At 39.3% G+C, this 23,102-nt stretch overlaps 1 long non-coding RNA gene across 1 annotated transcript; it reads right to left on the minus strand.

Moving 5' to 3' along the window:
• Positions 1-1,902: 1,902 nt before the first annotated feature.
• On the minus strand, positions 1,903-20,462 carry LOC310987837. Its single transcript, XR_014595467.1, has 4 exons — positions 20,378-20,462; positions 19,094-19,174; positions 16,777-16,894; positions 1,903-1,996 (listed from the first exon to the last, which is right to left on the minus strand). It is a non-coding gene; the product is annotated as an uncharacterized lncRNA (long non-coding RNA).
• Between the last annotated feature and the right edge of the window lie 2,640 nt (positions 20,463-23,102).

The raw sequence follows: 23,102 nt of genomic DNA on the forward strand, positions 1-23,102 counted from the left end.
CCCAACTGCCACACTCCCCATTCAGCGGTGCAAGGCCCTCTGGTACTAGACAAGGGCCCTGACTGAGGACGCTTTGATACTTCAGCCTCTAATCACCAGAGTATCCTTATAGTGCTGAGCTGATGGACGAATGGGTCATAGGAAGGATGTCCCGACCATAAATCAGACTACAGGGGTGACAGCACACAAAATAGGTGAATTGTCCTTGGGTTCGCAATGCTGGCGGCATCCCTTGTGTCCCCGGCTAACACCACCCTTTTTATTATTTGGGAGCAAGTCAAACGGATGCCCTACCAGCCATTCCGCCCTCCCCCTTGTGTTTTTCCCCTAGTCTTCAGGCCTGGACCCTGCTATGAACTGTTTCCAGAGTCAGTTACTGGTGTAATTGAAAGTGCTTTGTCATCGCTTTCAGCCAAACACTGATGGATGTGAAGCTGAATGAGGTTTGGGTTTTAGTTATACGAGTGAGCCTGTGTGAGATTTATCACCAGAGGCTTAAGAGGCTACAAGGGACCATTAAAGCACCACTGCCGTCCACATCACAGTGAACTGTTCATTATTATTCATTAAAATAGAATGCCTTTAATATGTCTAGTTTCCCATGTGAAAAAATTGACATACATGTTTTTTGATGACTATTGGAAAACTATTCAGTTGCCCAGTTGTTTTTTTCCTTTTTTCTTTTCTTTTCTTTTTCTTTTTTTTTTTTTTTTACATTAAACTCAGTCTGGTGATTTTAAAACATGTAGGTAAGACATAAAAAATAAAGTGGCCTAGAAATAAATCAGGATCAATTAATAGTTTTATAGTTTTTAAAGTGTCAGTAAAAACAAAAACTCCAGAAAGCTTCGCTTTCTGCCTTCATGTGTGTATTGGATCATTTCATTTTTCAGCTGTGCACTTTCAAAACTCAAAAAAGTGAATTGCATAATGCATCTTGTCTTAACTTGCGGTTTGTAATGTTAGAAATATAGTCTTAATATGGACTATATGTAGTTTAAGCCCACCAGTGGTTTTCCTATCTTTTCATAATTAGTGTGATCTACAGAAAACCTATGAAACCATTTAATTTCAATTCAGAATCGACATCCACATGCAAAGCGTGGGAGGTGTGCTAGTTCTCATTGTCTCCCACTTATTATAGGCTGCCCCCAGCTGCCTGGGCTGTGAGGGCCTGAATCCTGGATCCTGGCTCCCGTCCAGCTCAGCTCTGATCTGGGCCTCTTTGTGATTTGAGGAGTATAGAGCTTTGCTGGGCTGCTGTCCTAGAGCCATGTTGGAATGCATGAACAGTGGTGGAGGTACAGAGGGAAGTGACCTCATTGTGTGATGCGAGCAAGAGCATGGGGCAAGAGTTACACACTGAGGTTGGTTGGATTATAAATAAAGTAGCGTGTGGTTTCTGTGCAGCTGCAGCCGGGAAATAGGGAAAGGTGAATATCAGTGCTCAGAGCGCAGTTGTAAATGGTGCCCAATACTAACACTGGCTCAAGGCTGCCAAGATAGCATGGCCAAATAAAGTAGATTTGTTAGAAAAAAATATCACCCTGTCTCTGCATTAGATTTTTACTAGATTACGCTTGTTTATTTTTGAATTTAACATTCTATTGTCAGATTGATCATCACTATTAATAATTTCTGAAATCTTAAATAATAATATTACTGATGGTAGGAGGATTACAAACTTCTTTTTCATCTTGTGCTTGCCGTGCTTTCTTTGTTGTTTGAATCCCCAAAGATTTAACAAACAAACATTTTTTTCACAAATTTCCCTCAGTGTAAAAATCTGTCTTTGCAGCACACACTTATAAAGTCTAAAATTTGTAAACATAACATCGTACAAGGGCCAGTCATGTGGACTGTCGACTGCTGACTGCGTGTTGAATGATACTTTCAACTGACCTGTCTGAGGCCTGTGTGCGTGAGGGTTGTCTCGTGGAGCTGAGGGGGAGCACGAGGAAACAAAAGACCAAGACCCTGCCACAGGCACAAATACCTGGGAAGAGAAACAAAGGCAACTTCACTTTAACAGGAAGCACAATGTCCAGGATAAACAGAGCTTACCTAGACGCATCATCAGTGTGTGAAACTTAATATGACTTCCAGGATATCCCACAGAAAGAATAAAATGTGCACGAGACCTTAGGGTTACTTCTCTTTAAGTTTTGTGCTTGTTTTGGCACCATTAGTATAAGTTTACCAGCATCAGCTGAATTCGTTTTTCAGCCGAATCAAGTTATGCCAAAGGCTGAACATTTTATTCCTCATGGACTAAATTAAACTCCCCCGTATTTTCAATGTAGCCTCCAAAAAAGGTGCCTTTTTTATATTAAGCATTTCATAATGGTAAGAGTGGATAAATCTCACTAGGAGAAATCAATAGATATGCTGTTACCTATGGGGAAATTAGCATGGTAAATGAACATTAACTTGCAGATGGTTGGGTATGGGGCATCGCTGTGGCTCCTAACAAACAATTGATTAACTTGTAAATTCCCATTGCCCAGCTGTTATTCAGGCTGTTTACCATAAATAAAAGGGGGGAGTAGAGAAAGGATCCAGATGCTTTGAGTGCAGAAGAAAGGCAATCTGTCATTGTTCTCAACTAACACTGATGGATGCTGCTTTGAATGGGGATTGGTTTTAGTTAAACATGACAAAGTGAGGGATGACACGCCATTGGTCACAAAGGTCTGGAGGTCCAGCAACGCCTCAGCAGTTGCTTTTTTCAGCCAAGACAACCTCTTGTTCATGTATCAGCTGCCAATAAAAGGGAGAAGTTGTTGGGCCAGGCTTTTACGTTTGTTTGTTTTGCTGTGTGTTTGTGCTGAAGTTGAAAAATGAAAAAACCTACGTGCACACTACAGCAGCCAGTACGATATATATTTTTTTCATCCTCCACCAAAAAGAGTTCTGATTCTAAATCACTCACGTGAAAATCCTCTTTGCTTCATCTGACTTGAGTACAATGAAACTAAAGCTCATTACAAATATATAATTGATCTCTGTCCATGATTTCTGTAAATATTCCAGCACATTTTTATCTTGTGGACATTACAGTTGAAGAAGTGATCATTATCTGATGAACCATTTGCATTGGCAGCAAACCAAACCAAAGTTTCGACATCAGGTAAAACCATTGAATGCAGACATCCAAGTCAAATCATGCAGTATGATATAAAAACTTTAAAGATATGATGTGTTTTGAAGATATTCTCGTCAATTGACAGGAACATGGGAAGAAAAATCCAGTCTCAACCAGACTTCAGTGTGATTCCAGATTGTGAATGGTCCAGTAAACCCTAAAATAACTGTGGGTGATGTAAAATGCACATGTGCTCCTCTTCCAGCCACAGACAAGCACATATATGTTCTTGGTAAAGCATGACATCAGAGATCTGGAAAGAACAAGACAAGCCTTTCTTTGGACCCAAGACTTCAGGCTGCTGGCCCCAGAGGTGATCTAGTTCCCCATATGTAGGGGGTGGTGACTCTACTGAGCACCACTGAGGGACAGTTTAAATTCAAACTTCTGCAAAACTCATCATTCACTGTCAAATATGATTGAGGTAAAAATCCACCATAAAACACACTGTCCTTTCATCTTCTATCATTGACCGTTACGTTTCTGCACATAAAACAACTATACCATAGGCTTGCAAAGAGAGGGGCCCGTTTAAAGATTTCAAACCAGTCAGCACGAGACACCACCTCAGACACACACACAACCACCGCACATATACAGTCATATTCAATATACAAGCGGCTCTCTGGAAGGAGATCTCAAACATACAATACAATACAGTGATGCATCTACAGTTGCAAGAAAAGTATGTGAACCCTTTGGAATTTCCTAGTTTTCTGCATTAATTGCTTTGCTTTTCATTGCAGGCCTGAAGTTTGCCACTCCACCACACTAATGGGAAAATGTTTAGCGGACTGATGAAACTAAGATTTCATTCTTTGTATTTTTTAAAATGTATTAATTTATTTTTTTATCATCCTAGAGGATAATGTCACGGTGGCTGTCCACTAGCTGAAATATATATATATATATATATATATATATATATATATATATATATATATATATATATATATATATATATATATATATATATATATGTTGCGTGTTGCGTGATGCAGCAGCACAATGACCCTAATAATTGAAGTAAATCTACTATCTAGATAATCTATGATCACCTTTCGGAGTGGCCAAGTCAGAGCCCAGATCTGAATCCAATAGGGATGCTATGGAATGACTTTGAGAGAGCCATTCACACCAGACATCCTAAGAACATGGCTGAGCTGAAGCAGCTCTACAGTATAAGGACAAATGGTCCAACATTCATCCTGAGTGTTGTGCAGTTCTGATCTGCGGCTACAGGAAACGTTTGGTTGAGGTTATTGCTGCCAAAAGAGGTTCAACCAGTTATTAAATCCAAGGGTTCACTTTCTTTTTCCACCAGCACTGTGAGTGTTTAATGGATATGTTCAATAAAGACATGAAATATCATAATTGTTTGTGTGAACTGTGGTATTAGGTTGTCACATTGTGATTGTTAATACTTGTGACTTAGATGTAGATCGGATCACATTAAATGGCCAAATAATACAGAAAACTGAGAAATTCCAAAGGGTTCACATACCTTTTTCTGCCACTGTATTTAGAAATTTACCTGGTTTGTAGAGGTTTTATTAAAATGATATTTATCTAAATACACAACTGAATAGCCTCATTTAAAGGAATGGTTTCAGTTTTCATATGTGGGACTATGTGAGGCAGTCATGCATAGTCGGCATATTATCTGCAATAGATTCATATCAGTGCACACTCAGTTGAGCCTAACCGACTGTGAACATGTGTTTTAAACACTTTTATAAACATCCTCCAAAACAACTGAATATCCGTTTTCACCACTCTCTTATTCACTCTGCTGACCTGCAGCTGCAGAGTATAGTGTGCTCCATTGTGCATGGGAACATGATAGTTCAGGGGTTTAAAAATGTAGTGCCAAAGGAAAGTGCTGCTTTCACATGAAGATAAACCTTTTAAAATAGTCTACATGAAGCATATACATTAAAATGGATATTGAATGGTTTCAGTGGCTGTTTTAGACACGTCTGTGATGTTTTTCTGGTGGCCCCGTGCACAGTAACACATGGCTCTGCTAGTCTGACGGTGCTCACGATCACATCTCCTAACTGGGTGCACTGCTCAGGATGTAATGCAGGTCATGTAGAGACTAAGAAAAATCATAAATAAATAAAAAAAAACATCCCTTTAATTGTGGAAAACTGTCATCTGGTATTTCTCCATCCCTTTATGCTGCTCTGATTTCAATAACCTTTTTTTTCTCTCTAATGAAATTGTGACAAAACTTTGTAATAGGGTGAGTTCTCCAAACTCCCCTCCAAATTCCCCCTCTCTCTGCCTCCCCATTTCCTGTCTCTATCTAACTGTACTACCAAAAAAGGCATGAAAAGCCAAAAAACAACAACAACAAACATTTAAAGTTGAGCAAGTTCTACAACTGGGTGTCTGAATGTTTTACTTAAAGACAATTCAATTGCTGGCTGTTTAGGCAGTAAATGAGCAAAGCTAATAAGGCACACACACCAATATCTGAATATTAGTGCTAGCATGAATTTAAAAAAAACTACCAGAATTTCACTCACCTTAAAAAAACAGGAGTAGAGAGTCCCTCACTTTTAGTTAATTAATGAACTGAACAACAAATCTGTTGGATATTTGCACACACAAAAATCTTCCAAAAGGCACAAAACACCACAAAAACATCTGAGAGGTCACATTCTCGCTTAAGCCAGATACACAACAAAGCCCTCTCTGCTGCACAATATCAGGTAACCTATGCAGATAAATACAAAAACAGAACAAACTCTCTTTTCCACCATTTGAAACGGCGATGTGTGAGTATACAGACAGCCAAACTCTGCAGTCACAAACTGCAAACACCCAAGCTTGTAAACAAGCCTCTGGTGGTAACATTAGTCCAATCCCCCATCAGCAGTTGCTCCAGTCTACTTTTCAGTCATTATTTTCCCATTTGATAAGAGCTCAAAAAGAATCAGGGATGTAAACAAGTGCTATTTTATAAGCTAAAAAGGCAAAGGTAGAACATTAGAAAAACAGGTTTCAAAAGCTAATAAAAGATGAAAGATGTTGCTGTAGTTATGTGTACCTAAAGTAATACCTGAGTGTAGTTGCCCTACAGTTTTTTTTCCTGTAAACTAATATTCTACATTAATGCTTTAAATATCTTCAAATCAAAAAGTGCATGTGCATGAGGAAGTTCACCAGGCATCATGTTCATGTTATTTTGACTTCTGCATGCTACTCAACTAGACACACTTTTTATGTACAGTAACTGATTTTGCATTTGCATTAAACCAGTCTGATAAAGTTGGTATTTTCATTGGCAGTGCTCTAACTTATTCTCAAAAGAAGGTCATTTCAGAGAGACATAATCTGTGTTTGTCCCTCCAACACATCCTGAGGCTGAAATCCCTATTGGATTACAACTAAAGGGGAACTAACTGTATAAACAGAGCGCACAGCTGAAAAACAGATTTTGACTGTTTTATTAGCTCCAACTGACTGTGCAGGACTGTGAGGCATTTTAATTGGTGAAGCACTATACCTGAGGGATTGTACTATTTTGACAATGCTGGACACACAAAGATAGTGGAGCAATAATGACAAACAGTTTATGAGAAACTTTGTATTTCTGTATACTGGAACAGGTCGGTTTTAGAATACATTGTGGTTCTGTAATATTGTGACTGGATATCTCGTTTACTGTGCATGTACTTCTGTTTTATATTGGACAATGGAGAAATGGTAATGAATTTTGCAGATGATATCTAAAATCATGGAAGTGTAAAGTGTCCTTTACTTCTCAATAACCATAACAATGATGAGCATGAGCAAAGTCACATGCTGACATCAAATCTATTACATGGAACCTGATGACCAATGCATTTTCTGCACATAGTTAATATTTCCTCAACATACACAAAGATTGTTTCTTTGTCTCTCACACTTAGAAATCAAAACGTATTAGAGAGACAGTCACAGCTAACTAGCCATTCACAATGGCCATGTGACTGTTGTGACGCAAACAGCTAAGGTTGCCACTTTTTGCTTTTTGGATGAACTCTAAAGGGCAGAGAGATTTTTTTTCCACAAAACCTATAAACATTACATATTCAACAATACACAGGATGTAATAACTTCCATACATTCCAGTGGCAATAAACGGCTACAAACTATGACCATCTTTCTTCTTTCTTTCATTTAGCAGGTTTTATTCTAAGTCAAAGGGAATAAAGTAGAAGTAGAAAAGTTTAGCCTGTGTGGAAAATACCATAAAGTTACAAGCTATAGGTTAGCAAACAATAATCAAACTGAGGGAATTTGCTACTCCAGTCTTTCTAATCAATTTTTCAGTTAGATTTAGTTTAAAAAAAAAAACGATGTATTTTAAGGGGAAAATAATATCCATTTAGGTGTTTTTATCTTCTATGAAATAAATCCCAGTGATCCTTCAACCACCTCACAGGAGGCAGCATTGCTCATTACAACCTACAAGTGCATCTAAGGGCCCAAGAGAGATGCTGAAGACAACAACAAGGTGTCAGCTCAGAATCATGTTCCAGGGACTACAAACATGCTTGTCGAATTTCATCCAATCTGGACAGTAATTGGAGAAATTCAATATGATTCTATTTTTATTTGCATTTCTGTGCTATTGAGTTTGAATGTTCTGGAAATCATCATTGTTTCTATTTACAGAGGTGCAGTGTCATTTGCGTTGTGAAACGTGACATTTCAAATTTTAACAAAAATGGGTCGAATATGTCACGGGGTGCAGAAATGTAACTCCTGCCTGATAGCACATTTCCTGTCACAGACTGGGTTTTAATTGTGGAGAACCAATATGATTCCAGTCATCAATGAGACAGAATGTCAGATCAGCATGTTTTTTGTGATGTTGCTTTTAGTTGTCTAATGCGAGTCCATGCGGCCAGACTGCTCACAGACTTGGCCACTGGCTGAAGCCAATTGTCTGAGTTAGGCAGCAGAACACAAGACTCCCCACTTGGAAAAAAGGAGGAAAAAACAGTGGAGGAGTTTTAGCAGTCAGCCCTCAGACAGGAAGACTCTAGAGGAAATACCAGAAAGCCATTAACTAACCGCAGTATTATGGTGATCTATTTGCTGGAATGGGCTACAGACAGCTAATGAACAAGTCCATCACACATGCGTGCACACCGAGAAGCAACACACACTGAGAAGCAATGCTGAAAGAGCTCTTGCTTGTACAAAACAGTGTGACAGATCAATGCCCGATTCCTAAATCAAGGGAAAAGGTTATTCTCTGTCTCACTGGGATTCCACTTACTATCCCCCTATATCTAAGACACTCCCATACCCTTTTAAACCAAACAAGTCCACCCCCCCCAAAACAACACACACACATCGCCTAATTAAGAGTGAGGCAGAGGGGCTTTTTTGTGTCTGTGGTTATGCTTGCAATGTTAGTGTCTGGAGTGTGAAAACAGATCTGATGGACTGGTGCCCTCAGCTCTCCCTGATCAGGTTCCAGCAGGTATCCCCCATGATTGACAGCTCACAGGTCAGCCGCCCATCTCTCAGTGTGTTAGAGGGTGGGCGGTAAAGAGATTTGGAATGCCTGGGACCCTGATTGCTTTATTGCTCGCCTGTCAGAACCATTGTACAGCTCTGTATTATTAGGGCTCACCATCTCTCACCGTCTGGAAGGTGTCGCGTCTCAGCTCTGCATAAAGAATCACCACTCCATTCAAAATCCTCTCTCTTATTGGCTGAAGGAAAAGAAAGCACAGATTTTTTCACAGAATCTCCTGTATTGGTTTGTCAGATAATGCAACACAAGAGTCCCCAGGGAATGGTTTGGATAGCACTGCTTTACACTCGAATGTAGAAGATTTGAGATCATTTGGCAATAATTTAGCACAGTGCTACCAACAAGAGTCTATAACATTATACAGGAATTACTCTGATGTTCATGATGCTGAAACAGAAGATCGTATTTATTTTGCATTTTGCTTTTCTGATGTTTGTTTTACTTTCTGAGCCAAAAGAAATCCCTCCTCTTGAAAACCTGTGATATTCTGATGTAGCTGAGCCTGAGACCTAAGACAAGTATAAATACAATACAAATACAAATACATGCATAACAATGCACACAATGTGTAAATAATGGCAACTAAAATGTCAGAACTCTTAGGATAGGATTTTACAGGCACACAACGCTGTGTGCCAAGTATGCTATGTCTGATGTGGGTTGCATTGTGAACTAATGGCATCTACTAGCAAGAGACTCAATCTGCAGAAAATGAATCAACATTTGTGGTCATTGATTTATCATTTAAATACTTTTGCCCCCCCACCCCCCCCACCCACAAGTAACAAAATGACAAACATGAACCTTTTCAATTGTGAGGATGTATTCTATTGTCCATTTATTATTGTTTTTTTGGAGTATTGGACTTAAAAAAAAGGGTAATGGACAATGTTTACTATATTTGTCATTATATAGATCACAGATCAATTAACAGTCTCATATATTTCAGGTAACCAGAGAAACACCAATTTGCACATTATTAGATGGTATCACCTTGCCGTAGCATTTTTTTTTTTTTTTTTTTTTTTTTAGATTTAATGATGACAAGATGTCTTTAGTCACAAAGGGTTCAACAGTTTTAAATTCAACAATTTTATTTTCCTACAATTAAAGTGTTGACTAAAGATGAGTTGGGGTATGTCAAACCATGATTTGATTGTGTTGTCACTTGGCAAGACAATTTTAAATGAGATATGCAACAATCAGTTTTGCAGTCTAATTAGATTAATTCACATTTACTTCATCTTATATGGAAATTTCTGAACATCAAGTAATGTTGTGAGAAGTGTATTCTTCACTCTAGTTTATTCTCAGTGAAACAAAGAGCCTTCTCCAAAGATACATTGACCCAGTAAACAATGTGTCTACACAAATCCCTAGCTGATTTTTTCCTGTTATTCCCCAGGCCGAGATGACAGACTGGCATGTTGTTGAAGGTCATCTGAGCAGTGCCTCCTGGTCCCCTGGAGCCCAGGTGATGGCCAGGCCACATCCCCAAGTGCTCTTGCTGCTCCAGGCCACAGCAGAGACAAGCCCACTGGGGTGCCACGTCGCTGTCTCCATGGAGATGAGGCGACAGGCTAGACTCACACCTTTATGGTCAGCGAGTCAGAATCTCTAAGGAGATTTCCCTGCCTGACAGCAGTTGCACGCAAGTTGTGATGGTCCCCACTCCGACCCCCAAAACCATTCACCCTTTCTTTTTGTTGTCTTTTTTCAAGCCAGTGCAAGCACGGCTCGGGACACCCCCTCCCTATAACAGTCCAACCATCCCTGCCATGGCAGTGCTACCCTTGTGGAGCCTGCTGGGAACAGTGGTGAGATGTTATATTAGACCTGCAAGTCTGGGCAGGGCCTGGGAGGGGATGCAGCGCAAAGGGACTGCCCACTCTGTCTATGGCTCATGCTCCATTATGATTTTTTTTTTTTTTCTGGGGGTGTGAACGCATCATTCCCAAATGCTGTCTCCTTTATGATCCTCTCCCAATAGCTGCTGAAGAAAACTGGCTTGACTAACGTGGTTCAGAATCCCTGTTGATCCATCATGTCTTATTAGACTGATTATATTTGACAGGTAGTTGAATAGCAGATGCATACTTTCAAATGTATACATCACTGACAAGAAGCTTTCAAGTTAGCGGTCGTGCTGACAGCATTGTTCTTCATTGTGTACATGTGTCCAAATCTGAGAAATGAATGATAACCTCTTCATCACTCTACCCCCTGAGTGTTCTTACTGGAAGCCATATTGATTTTGTTAGTCTGAGAGTCCTTGCATTGCCTGGCCTTTACCTCAGGGACAAATCTAATTGTTTATCTCTGGACAGACTTCTGCCTTTACTCCCTTCTGTCTCATTATGTGCCAAGATTTGTCAAGTCAAGTCTCTCCACACTCTCAAATCTCGCTTTACAACATGTCGTTCGGCAGAACACTACAGATGGCTTACTTATCAACAGACCCTCCCACATGGAATGCTACAAACATGACAGCACAACACACTTGCAAAAATATACACAAACTGACATACAATGTAATCACACTCTGGAGACACAAATACACACACACTGACACACAAAACATGAGTCACACTGATTTTTGATATCTTTGTGAGCGCTTTCCTGCAAAGAGTGATCCATAACTATTGATTTTGGGGGATTGACAACACACTGAATGGAAATAATGTTAAAATAGTTCTTCACTGATTCATTAAAGACAATTTTGACATGTTTTCTTATTACTATTCACTGTTATCACAGATGGCTTACAGTAGAAGAAAACAGTACCAATGAAAGTCCTCACTGAATCAATGCAACTGCTAATTTAACCAGATGGGTGAAGTCAATGGACCCATTTGTTACTATTCCACAAGTTTGATATTACAAATGCTGTAATTTATTAATCAGACTCATTTTCAGTAAAGCAGTGTAACTTCTAGTGCAACTTCCTAGATAGTAGATACATTACATTATACCAGACGAAAGCATCAAAAATAAATTAATGACCAAAGCTATTTTCAACAAGACAATAGTCCCCGTTTTGCTCACTGTGCTCATCATTTTTTTAATACAAACTCTGTCAATAATGAGCTTTCTTACTGCTTTAAAGTAAATGCCTTGTGAAGCTCAACCAAAAGACACACAAGAAAGTTTGACTGAGTAACACAAAGCTCCCAGGACAATGCTGGAGCTTAACTTCTCTGCGCTAGGGGCCACACTCACAATGTATTCTTAAACATCAACTCGTCTACAAACAAAATCATTAGAAAAAAAAATATCAGTAGCAAAAGGGTGAAAAACTACAACCAAAAACCTTTAAGTAGGTCTTTTTAATAAACAAATAATTCTAATTCGTCAGCAGGTTATTAGCTGCTTAAGAACTATCACCATCTTTAACAATCCGATTCAAATCAAAGGGTTAATATTTGAAGTTGAGCAACTCTCGGTTGTCTTATTTTTGCTTTAAGCAGCCCCTGGCAAAAAAAAAAAAAACCCTCATCACATTCCAAACAATCAACATTACAAAACGTCAAGGCATTTACAAAACTTAAACAGTTGACTAACTTATTTTATTTAATTTATATTTTTAATAATCTTGCCTTCTCATCAGCCCTCCAAACTCTTTCAGGCCATTGGAAGCCCTTGGTCAGGTTTTATCAGCGAGTTAACTCCAAGGAAGTAGGCCAGATCGATAAGCACATTCTCAGAAAGGAGCCAGAGCAGAGAGTTAGAGGCGCGGAGGAGAGAGGCGCGAGAGGCAGGGAGCAATCAGAGAGCTATGGATGTGTGTGCCTTCAGGAGTGGATCGATGCACTGACAGGAGCCCTGCTTTGTTCTCTCTCAGTGCTCAGATGTTAGGCGTGCTTAACATGATTGCTTAAAGGTTTTTGTTTGCCTACTTGTGTTTTTGTTTGTCATTTTGCTCTACTTAGAGTACATCCTGCTGTCCCTTTTGTTAGTAACTTAGACAGGTAGTTAGGCTGACTCTGTTAAGCCTTTTTCTTCTTACAATTTTTTTTTTCTTTTAAATCAGCAAGGGTTAGCTCGTGTTATACTTTCACATATTTCAGAGCAGGGAGAAATGCCAGGTCCGTATGGGCATAAAAAATGAAATATTGTTCTGAATAAACAGTTTCTAAAATATGATTAGTAACAGTATTCGAAAGCATGCCTTTGAACCTATAAGAAAATCTACTATGAAAGAAAGTATTAAGAAAGACTTAGGTGCCCTTCATTCTTTAAATCTGAGGACTGCTTGCTTTTGACAAATTGGTCTTTGACATCTCTGGTCATGTCTGTAGTTCCAAGGAATTCTTCATCATTATAAAACTACATTCTTTATCCTTAAGCCACATGGCCACCCAAAACGAGTTAAACACTTTGCCTCACTAACTACTCTGCCAAGAATTACTTCTAACAAGAACTTGGGTGTGCCTGCGTCCTCACAGAAAGGTGTTGACCGCAAAGGACAAGTAGGTGTCAATAGATCTGCTCTCAGCGCCTATGGGACGTTGAGACGCATGAGCTCTTTTCCAAGGCTTAATAAGATGGCACAGATGCGCCCTTGTCTGAGCACAGCCCTGTGTCTCATTGTACGGTGGCCTCCCAACCCTGCCACTGCAAGACCTCTATTGCATTGGCTGCATGAGAGGGTCTCATTAGGACAGGCAAACGAAAACCGGGGTCAAGGTACATAAAGGTAGCCACAGCTAAGGAGCATGCCTCTAAGACAAGTTGGGAGCTCCACCACGTCCTTGGGCCACCCCTGCAGACCTCTGGTCCTCCCCATCATGACCTCCAATATCCACCATTATTTGATGAAGCAGAGCTTGATAATTATTTTGCGTGGATGAAGAGGGGGGCACAGTGTGAATGGAGTGTCTCACTCTAAGGCAAAGGATAGTAGACAGAAAAAAAGGAGAAAAAAAAACTAACAAAAAAAAAAAAAGATCAAAAGCAGGCCTTTCGCTTTTCATGCCTCAGAGGCTCCAAAGAGGATAAGGAACAATTGGGCCCTGGGTATCCTGTCCTCTCTGGCAATTAGACTCAGCTGATGAAGTGAAAGGGATGAATGGCAAGGTTCAAGGCCTTCTGTAGGATTCACACAACAGGGTGTGTTTTTACCTTCTTCTCCTTTATCTTCATCTTTCTTTAGAGTGGCAGCAATGCAGTTGAAATATTTCCAGATGAAGACAATGTGACTCAAGGTGCCAAGTCTTAATCATGGGGGCTGATGAGAGTGAAGAGGTATGAGAGGAGCTAAGGGGCACAAACAGACTTCCATCATATGTGCACAAATTTAGAAGGACACCCACAAAAAATTGGTCCTGTGTGGTCACATTCATTTTTATTCAAATTGGTAAAGAATGTAGAAGTTTAAATTATGTATTCAATATTAAATACTGTTCTGCAGTTAGTGTATAGTGTTGAGTAAGATGGAGCAGATGCACCTGACATACTGTATGTACAACTGAACATAAAGTGTTCGGTGTGTTCAGAAACACACCTGACTGGTTGATAAAGAGTGTGTCCATTTCAATAAAGAAAATTCACTCTGCCTCTGTAAATCATCATTACCATTCTCAAACGTTGTATCCATAAGTAAGATTTGTTTCATTTTTCCTATTACTGCCATGGGAGAAAAATACTAGTACAGAGACAGAAACAATCTTCTGTGTCAACTGTGGTCAAGTGTAAATGAGAAATTTCAAAAATTGTTGATAGTTCTACAAATATGAAGAAAAAAAATCCAGCTTGACTGACATGGACTGACATAAAACATTGGTAAGCATTCATTCATTCAAGCACTTGAAGAAATTTGATCCCTTTGTTTCAACTTTGTATAATCTTTGTATAATATGCATGTGCTGTAATGCCCTTTCAAAAGGTATGCAGAAGGCCTACATCAATTATTTATTAAACCACAGCATTAACGGTTCAAGCCAAGTTCTCTAATGTGTAGGAGGAAGTTTTAACCTGATACACAAAGAAGGCGAAGTGTTAAGTTATTGATTAATGTCAGCAAATACATTTGTCAATCTAGTTTCAGTGGTTTGAAAATACCAAGTTTGGAGACTGAGAGTGAAACGAGGAAATGAGACGAAACTATTCTCTGAAATTCAAGCGTATCCTACAGCTGGGCTGAGGCCAAAGATCCAGTGATCTTTGAAGGGTTGTTGGCTCATTTTCAATAAGTGAAATGAAAATAAATAGTTACTACAATCCTATATTAAGAAGCAACGTGGAGAATCCTACAAGAAGTCAAATCACATCCCATGGACGTTATCAATACCACACATGCCATGCCTTCCACAAATCTGCGCCAAACCCTTGTACAGCCGCAAAATTGGGCTTTAAATTTAGACAGTTGGTTAAAATACATCACTTTAACAGCGCATTACAGTAATGGTGTTGATTTAAGGCGCTTTAATCTGAAAAGCATAAACTTACAAACCACTTGCTGCTATTAAGTTATCATATATTTCACAGAAAATTTCTTACAGTGCCCATGCCAGTAAATGGGCCCCAAGGCTTTAATGATAATGCCACGCTGCACTAAAACCTTAAGATGATTAGTGATATTCTTAAAGCCTTGCCCACTGATAATGTGTTTAAAGAAGCGATACGGCTTTTCCAAGCTTTGAGTTCAAAGTCTGAGAAGCATGGGGTCAGGATGCCAATGGGCTAAACAAAGAGTAGCCAAAATGGGCTTTGAGGGATTTGAAACTTAGGCCCCTGAGCCCCTTTGATCAAAACAGAACTACGGCCATAGAAATACTAAGTATAAAGTGCCTGAGACTGTGGTGGAGCTGCCAAAGAATCGTGAGTTTCGCATGTAGGATGAGACACTATACGTTCAATAATAAAGAACAGAATAGTAGGAAGCTAATAAGGATGGAGGCTATTCTATTCTAGTAGAACAGTTTTCTAAAATTGGGTGCCTTGATGGTACAAGATGATGACCCTCAGCTCTGATGGGAACCAAGCCCCACCCTAACTCTCCTAAACTAAAGACTATATTATGACACTTCTGTATCAAGCCACACTCATATCACTGTATGAGTGATAAAGCCTCTTTATTTTACATCGCAAAAGAAACAATGGATGCCGAGTGTAGTCGATAGGAGTTTAGATGTTTTGATTTCCAACAAATTTTAGCTAAAAGTTTGGATACTCTGTTTAAACTAATGACATATAAATACTAAATAAGATGGTGAAATCACTTTCCTACCATCTGTTTTGTGGATGTTATGTGTTAACTCTGGACATATCCATCTAGCTAATTAGTTCAATGTTGACTGTTAAAGTCAATGAGCCTGATGAAACAAACAAGAAATAAAAAATATTCAAACTCAAATAGAATTTCCCATCTTAAGCAGACTTGAGCAATTAATTGGGCATGTTTTCATCTTATTCTAATGATAAATCCATTAAGGGCAACTGTATTCAAAGTTAAAATGACCACATTTTACAATAAGACTAACAATGTAACCTGGCCAAATGTGCAGTGCCATTAATAAATCTCCTTCCTTTAATGTCAAGATACCTGAAGTCGTTAAATGAAAATGAGCAAATAATCTAAAATCATACTCAATCACAAACTCAATTATGCATGTTTATTATCATCCTGTCAGTTATAGTGTAACACCTCTCGGCAGCTACATCAACAACTGATTAGTGCTGGAGACAACCGTAATGACAAAGAGAACATATGATGGAGAAGATGATTAAATTGAGACAATTTCAATTAGCCTATGCAAGGTTTTTTTTTTTTTTTTTTATTTCCTTATCGCCCTGGTGGTTAGCTCATATTTAAAAAGCTATCATCACAGACTGCACAGCGAGCCATACAGTGTGACTGTCGTATCACAACAGCACACATACACACTGTAGTTAAGACTTTCAAGACCATGGACATGCGGTATATGCTGAATATTTGGAGAATGTACAGTAAAAGGTAAATATACTCAGTGATTTGATGCCTTCCTATACCATTAGTCATGTACTATAAGTGTGGTATCAGACAAATTACCAGTTCACTGTTCAGCATGAAGCTGTACACTAGTCAGCTGTGGTTTACAACACTCACCTTTAATGCCATCTGGAGCTCTTGATGTTTACTCTGGCTGCTTTTTCAGAAGATTCATGGGACCAAGGTGCAACACAATGTGGGAAGTCAGATGCCGATTGAAGGAGAGGCGAAAGACCTGCAATGTAGGAAATTTTACTGGTTTATCTACCATGTATTTCCTCAAACATTATTAATCACAACTTTTGAAAGAACAATGATGTCATAAAATACCTTGTTAAGTGCAACCAATAATTCAAAACCCCCAAAACATTCAGTTTAGTGAGAAGAAGAGCAACAAATCATCATATTCAAGAAGCCAAGCCCTTTAATGCTAAAAATCTTTTAGCTGTTATCAACATAGTTGCAAAACAATTTTGTGTTCACTGAATAACCACTTGATCAACCAATAGTTGCAGCTCAAGAGGTAAATGTATCCTTGTATAAATATAACTGAAACAATGCATTGGCAAATTTACGCCAAGGACATGACAGAAGGACAGATAGTGATGACACACATCAGAGCCCAGGTACAGTACACTATGTGTACCTGGGCTCAAGTTGAGCAGCCTTGAACATTTGTTACAACCTCTATGCAAATCTCAGCCAAATCATTATAAAGCTGACACATATTTATTGTACTTATACTTTATGCTTTTCCTCTCCTGACCAACTCATCCCTCCTCATTCACTGTGAGTATTTAAACTGATCATTTTTGGTATGGAGGACATCTTTCAATATATATTCATAATGAACAAAAACCCATTCCATTATTTAGTCCATTACCACTGACAGATGCCTCCTGATGACACAAAGAGATGGGATGCACAGAATATAATAGGTATCTTGTTTTAATTGCTCAAATTTTCTCCCCCTTTTTTTTTTTTTTAAAGGTGACAGGGCCATTACTCCAAAGTCACCACTTATCAGTGGTATCACTGAGGATTAATGGTTTCACTTGTGCTAGTAAGAAATGTTTAAGTTGTCCCGATTATCAGTGCAAGAAAAAGAATAATGGTTATTTGTCATTGTGTTAAGCAGTTGGAGAGAGACTAATCTAACAAAAGGCTAAGTTAAGAATGTGATTAACCCTCTCTGGTGAGGCTGAGTGGGATGTACGCTGGTTTGTGCACAGTAGTCAAGCCTCTCTCAAAAGTAAAAGATGTGCCTAACTGATTCGTAGTTGAATTATCTATCAGCAGCTATACCCTGGTCTATAACTGTATGAGGCTAAAAAAATATGCTCAAATGAGGGTAGTAAAGGCTAATAAAAGAAAATCTGTCTGCACTAACAAAAAGGCCACATAGCTTCTCCATGTTTAAACTTCAGTCCAATATTCTGTACTTTAATCCCATTGGTTTGGTGCAGAACTGATACTATGGCCTGGACATTGTAGTCAGTCAATAATAATTCATAACAAGAACACAGAAAAAAAGAAAAAACAACCAGAACAGGAAAGAAAGGCCATCCAAAATGTTAGACCAGAGAAATGCCGAATTCAACAATCTCATAGTTAACAGTTAACTAAATAAGGCAATAATTAAAAGAAAAATTGCGATGAATTTTGACTGCAATTCAAACATTTTAGAATTTGAATTTAAATAGAGACTTATGGTGTGTTTGCAACAACAGCAATTACCACCACCAATAGCTGCCATACAAGCCATTTAACACATTTGTCTCGTGACGGATTGTTTTTTCCAGCAGTACAGTCCCTGAAGCTTTTGTACTGGTTGTAGGCTTGTTCCTGCACCAGTAATCTCCTACATTATTTTCCTTGTCTGTCACCTTTATAGTATCTATTAGCCACTCTCTCTACTATCTGTTTGTGGGGCATTTTCTCTTCCTTTTCCCCATGAATGTTTTATATATTGGAGGGAGAATGATTGTTCTTTGCAATGAGGCCAGCACATGGCCTCAGTAAGACAAATTGCTCCAGAACGTCTAAATGGCAGTCAATGATAACTCATTGTAAGGAGAGTAAGTGACTTCCAATGGAGTGGATAGGGGACAGAGAATAATGGCAGACCACAGGTGAAAAATAGATGTTTGGCTCAGTGTAATTACTCCATTAGGGGGCTCTCTGTTAATCTACCGAACCACAGCAAGTGTTTTTACAGCAATGAGGAGGTGACGGGCGAAAATGACTGCAACTGGACAGAGAGGAGCCCCGCTACCTCCCCAATCACAACACACACTATGAAGTGTTTACTAATGGACAAATGTACTCTCAGTCTGTGCTCTCTGCAGCATCCCACATGTGCTACTCCAGTTTCAAGTAAGTGTGGTGATAGATGTATTGACGAAGTTCATCATTGAGCTGACATATTAATTACCTGCAATATGGTCCCATGCGTTCAGAGTGCTTTAACCTCCTCTGTCTCAATTGTGTACTGGGGGATGGATCAGCTGTGAGCCTGTTATACATGAAAATCTGGGTTAGAACAAAAAGGGACAAAGGAAAAACCCACCCGCTGGAAATCAACACCCCCATTCTACTGATTTCCAGACAAACATAATGATAACAATTTTTTGACCATTTGGTGTCTGCTGCTTCCGCCTGTGGCAATCTAGACAAAAGAAGCCTGGAAAAAAAAATGGACCAATATGGTCTTAAGAGTTTATTCTGACCACACAATCTGTTTTCTCAAGTCAACTTTTAAAACACTGCTATGAGCAGTGCCCACAGCTTTATCACTGAAGCTCAGCTTGACCTTGCATTCACCTTTATACTATCTCCCATCTGTTTAGGTTCCACCCTAGAATCCATCCCAGTTGGCTGTAGGCCCACTTTGCATTGGGCTTTCTCAGTGGAACCCTGAACAAAACCCTGTAGGAGCAAAAAGACTTTGTGTTCGGCCTATTCCGGGGAAATTTCATCTTGCATTTCTGCGTTTCTTTCGACACCCGACAACATTACTTGGTCTTTTCAAGCTTTTCCCCCCATGTGCAACATAAGAAGCCCCGGCTAAGAGATTCACCCTTCTTTTTCTGCAGCTCCTCACTTGACTTGAATCAAGCACAGTCCTCCAGCATATAGCTATATGAACAAGAGGGCCAGAATCATGTGGTTAATTCTCTACTTTTGTATATTTAAGCTGTGACCATCAATCTAAACAAAAAGAGTCACACATTTCTAAAGAAAATGAGTCCATTCTTGTTTTTTTGATTGTGCCAACATTCATATTTAACTTATTTCCAAGTGAATTAATGCTACACATTTATCTGCATTCATGACTACAACTCTGCTGATCCGAACCCTCACTGCAGCTCATTAGAGGGGTAAACTGACCTTCAACTATTGTAGATAAAAAAAGAAAAGAAAAAAAGAAAAAGCGTTGAAAGCTATCAGCAGGCAGGTGTACATAGCTCAAAACCCATACAAAGGCACCAATGGGGGGAAAGACAAGGCGTCCAGCTGGACAATTTTCACTGCTCCAAAAGCTACAGGTTGCGGTAAGGGGACTTCAAATGCTAGGGACAGTGAGAGGTGCCATTATCACTCAGTGCTGAAAAGGAGCACGGTGACCCGATTAAAGCGAGAATTTCTGGGTCACGGTCTTGTTTTTCAATGCTTAATTTGTCCATCGATAGTGACACGGTCCGTGGCTTGCACCTACCTGTAATATTATCTTTCTAAAAGTCGTGGTTCAGACAAGGGCCTTGTCAGAGTAACCCAACACGGACTGAGGAAGTGAGTGAGCGGGATTGGCCTGCAGGAGCAGAGGCGGCAGCAGCAGCAGCAGCAGCAGAGAGCAGCAGGCAGGAAGCGCCGGCTTCTCTCCGCCTGTGGAAGTTGCGGGCTGCGGCGCCGCTCAGTGGACACTCCGGTTTCAGGACCTGTTTCTCCTCTCTTCATTTCTCAGTCACGGCATGAGAGAAAGAGGCACTCTTTTTCAAGTTTGCGAACCCTAAACTTTTTGTTTGTAAAGAATACCTGTATTTATAAAGTGTTTTTTTTTAATGATTTTATTTTGAAAGACCAACTATGAGTGTAATAAAATATTAGTCAGTAAAGTATCCCTCTTGAAAACATAGCATGTACAGTATTTATCAGTTTGTGTATTTATGTTCCTCACAATTGTTTCATACACCCAGATAGATAGATAGATAGATAGATAGATAGATAGATAGATAGATAGATAGATAGATAGATAGATAGATAGATAATTATGCATACATTGTGGTTTGACTAGAGGCCACCCAGGTGTCATTTCTGGGTTAAAGAGCAGGTGATAGGTGATTTCCTAGTATTTTGTACAACACACTAGTTTTTCTAAAACTCTGGCCCCTTAAAATTGCTGTATATTTTGTCATGGTCCTGTGTGCAGGGAAAACCAATTTAAATTTGACCTCAGTCAAGCACCACTCTTTCCTGAAGCAAAAATAAATGTACAGTAATACTGTGAGCTTATACATCATATTTCACCTGAGCTAAAGCTGGTTAGCTTGTGTCGGTGGCCTTTGGTGTTCAGTAACAAACAAGTTCACAGTATCTGTGGTCCAGCCTTCTCAGGGCTTCCTTTGCATGAGGCACACTGCCCTTCATCTCATGCTAATGTAGTACAAAAAAGATATCCAGCTTTAAAGACATGGCAGTCAGTTAAAAGAAGGCTGTGCTTACTGTTTGAAGCCATAAATGTGACAGAAGACTTCAAGAGGAAGACCCAAGACTGGCAGTCTAAAGATGAGTGAGAGGCAGACAGGCAACATGTTTTTTTCCCATCCAGAGGGATATTCTGTGGCCAAGCTTGATTATTAGAGATGAAGGACAGGCTGAGAGGATGTGGGATTGTTAAATCCTTGAATCCTTTCACCAAAGCCCCCTCCTATAACATTCTTCTGCACTCCATCTCGGTGCATTTATGGTGCGCCCTTGATTTTCCTCTCTTTTCTTTCTAAGGCTGAATAAAATTCAGATTCCCTGATAATATGCAAAATGCAGAAGAGAAATAAAGAAATATAATATAATATAATATGATTTATCGATATACTTAAGTATTTAGGAATAATATTGTAGTCTGTTTATACTCCAAAACCAAATCAATCTCATACACTTTCAAGCATTGGCAAGAATTCATAGGTTCATCCCCACCGATAACTAATCACTACACTATACATGCAGACAGCACTTCACTGTCTACGGTGTTATGGGAAACCCTGGCTGTGGATTCAAAACCTCTGCTCCCCGTGCTATGAGAGGCTGTGCTTTATTTGATGCCCTGTCCATTATTGCCAGCATATTTGAAAAGTGCTAAGCCTTGAAACGAGTCCCATATTATTTCAGTCCGGACTGAATATTTCACGACAGGAGGCACAAAATGAGACCTTCCCTCAAGAGACTGCCTGCAGTGCATTCTACTTGGTGCAGCAATGGGAAGGTCCCATACTGTGCAAAACACACTTGAACAAACAATTATATATCTATCTGCCACACTTGTGAGATTTTGCTGTATTTCTTTTATGCAAGTGGTTGGAGAATGGGAAAGAAGTGCAGAATCGGGGGATACTGTAAATAAGGAGGTTTTTCTTTTTCTTTTTGCTTGCTTGCCAGTATTGGTATCAGCACACACATCAGGGTACAGTGAGTAATCAGTGACCCATAAAATAAGGTGTTTTATCACCACCTAGGAGCAGGGAAACTGAAGATCCCTTTGAGTTACACCCAGAGAATAACAGCAGCAGGCTAAAAACAGGAAGCTAACCAGATTGATTCTTGAATCACCCGTGCCTGGTTGAAATCGGATCCCAGTCTTGTGAGATTAGCCAACGACATTGTCTGTGTTCCGGTGCATGATTCCATAAACGTGTAACAGAGAAGACAGTGGACTCAGTTGTCTGGTAACTGTGCTGCTGTCTTTTGACTGATTAAGGAGCGTGTTGTTGAAGAAGCAGCAGTGGCAAAAATGCTTGCAGGCACAGTGTTCATGGGTGCAAGAGTGGCAGGACAAGGAAAGTTCCTGAGAAATGAACTTAAGGAGCATATGTAGGTGTGTTACAGTCACCCACTCAGACTGCCCTCTGCATATTTATACATCATTACTGTTTGAATCATTGCTAGAGTATTTTTGTTAAATAAAAAAAGGCAGTCTCTGTGGAGATGATGGCTTCTTTCATCTGTCTGAATATTTTTTTCCTCATTGACATTTGATTTTGTTTATCCATCTTTGAATTATAAATTTGTTATCAAACTAAAAATGCCCACCCATTACAATTTAAGGTTGACATATAAAATATGATTCGATTTTATGTCATAATATTGAACAAACTCAATTTGCACCTAAAAGTAGATTTTGCTACAGGAAAAAAGTCAAACAACAAAGCTTCGCTTAATCATTGAAACTT

This window comes from Trachurus trachurus (assembly GCF_905171665.1).
Source record: "Trachurus trachurus genome assembly, chromosome: 6".
Classification (NCBI taxonomy): Eukaryota; Metazoa; Chordata; class Actinopteri; order Carangiformes; family Carangidae; genus Trachurus; species Trachurus trachurus.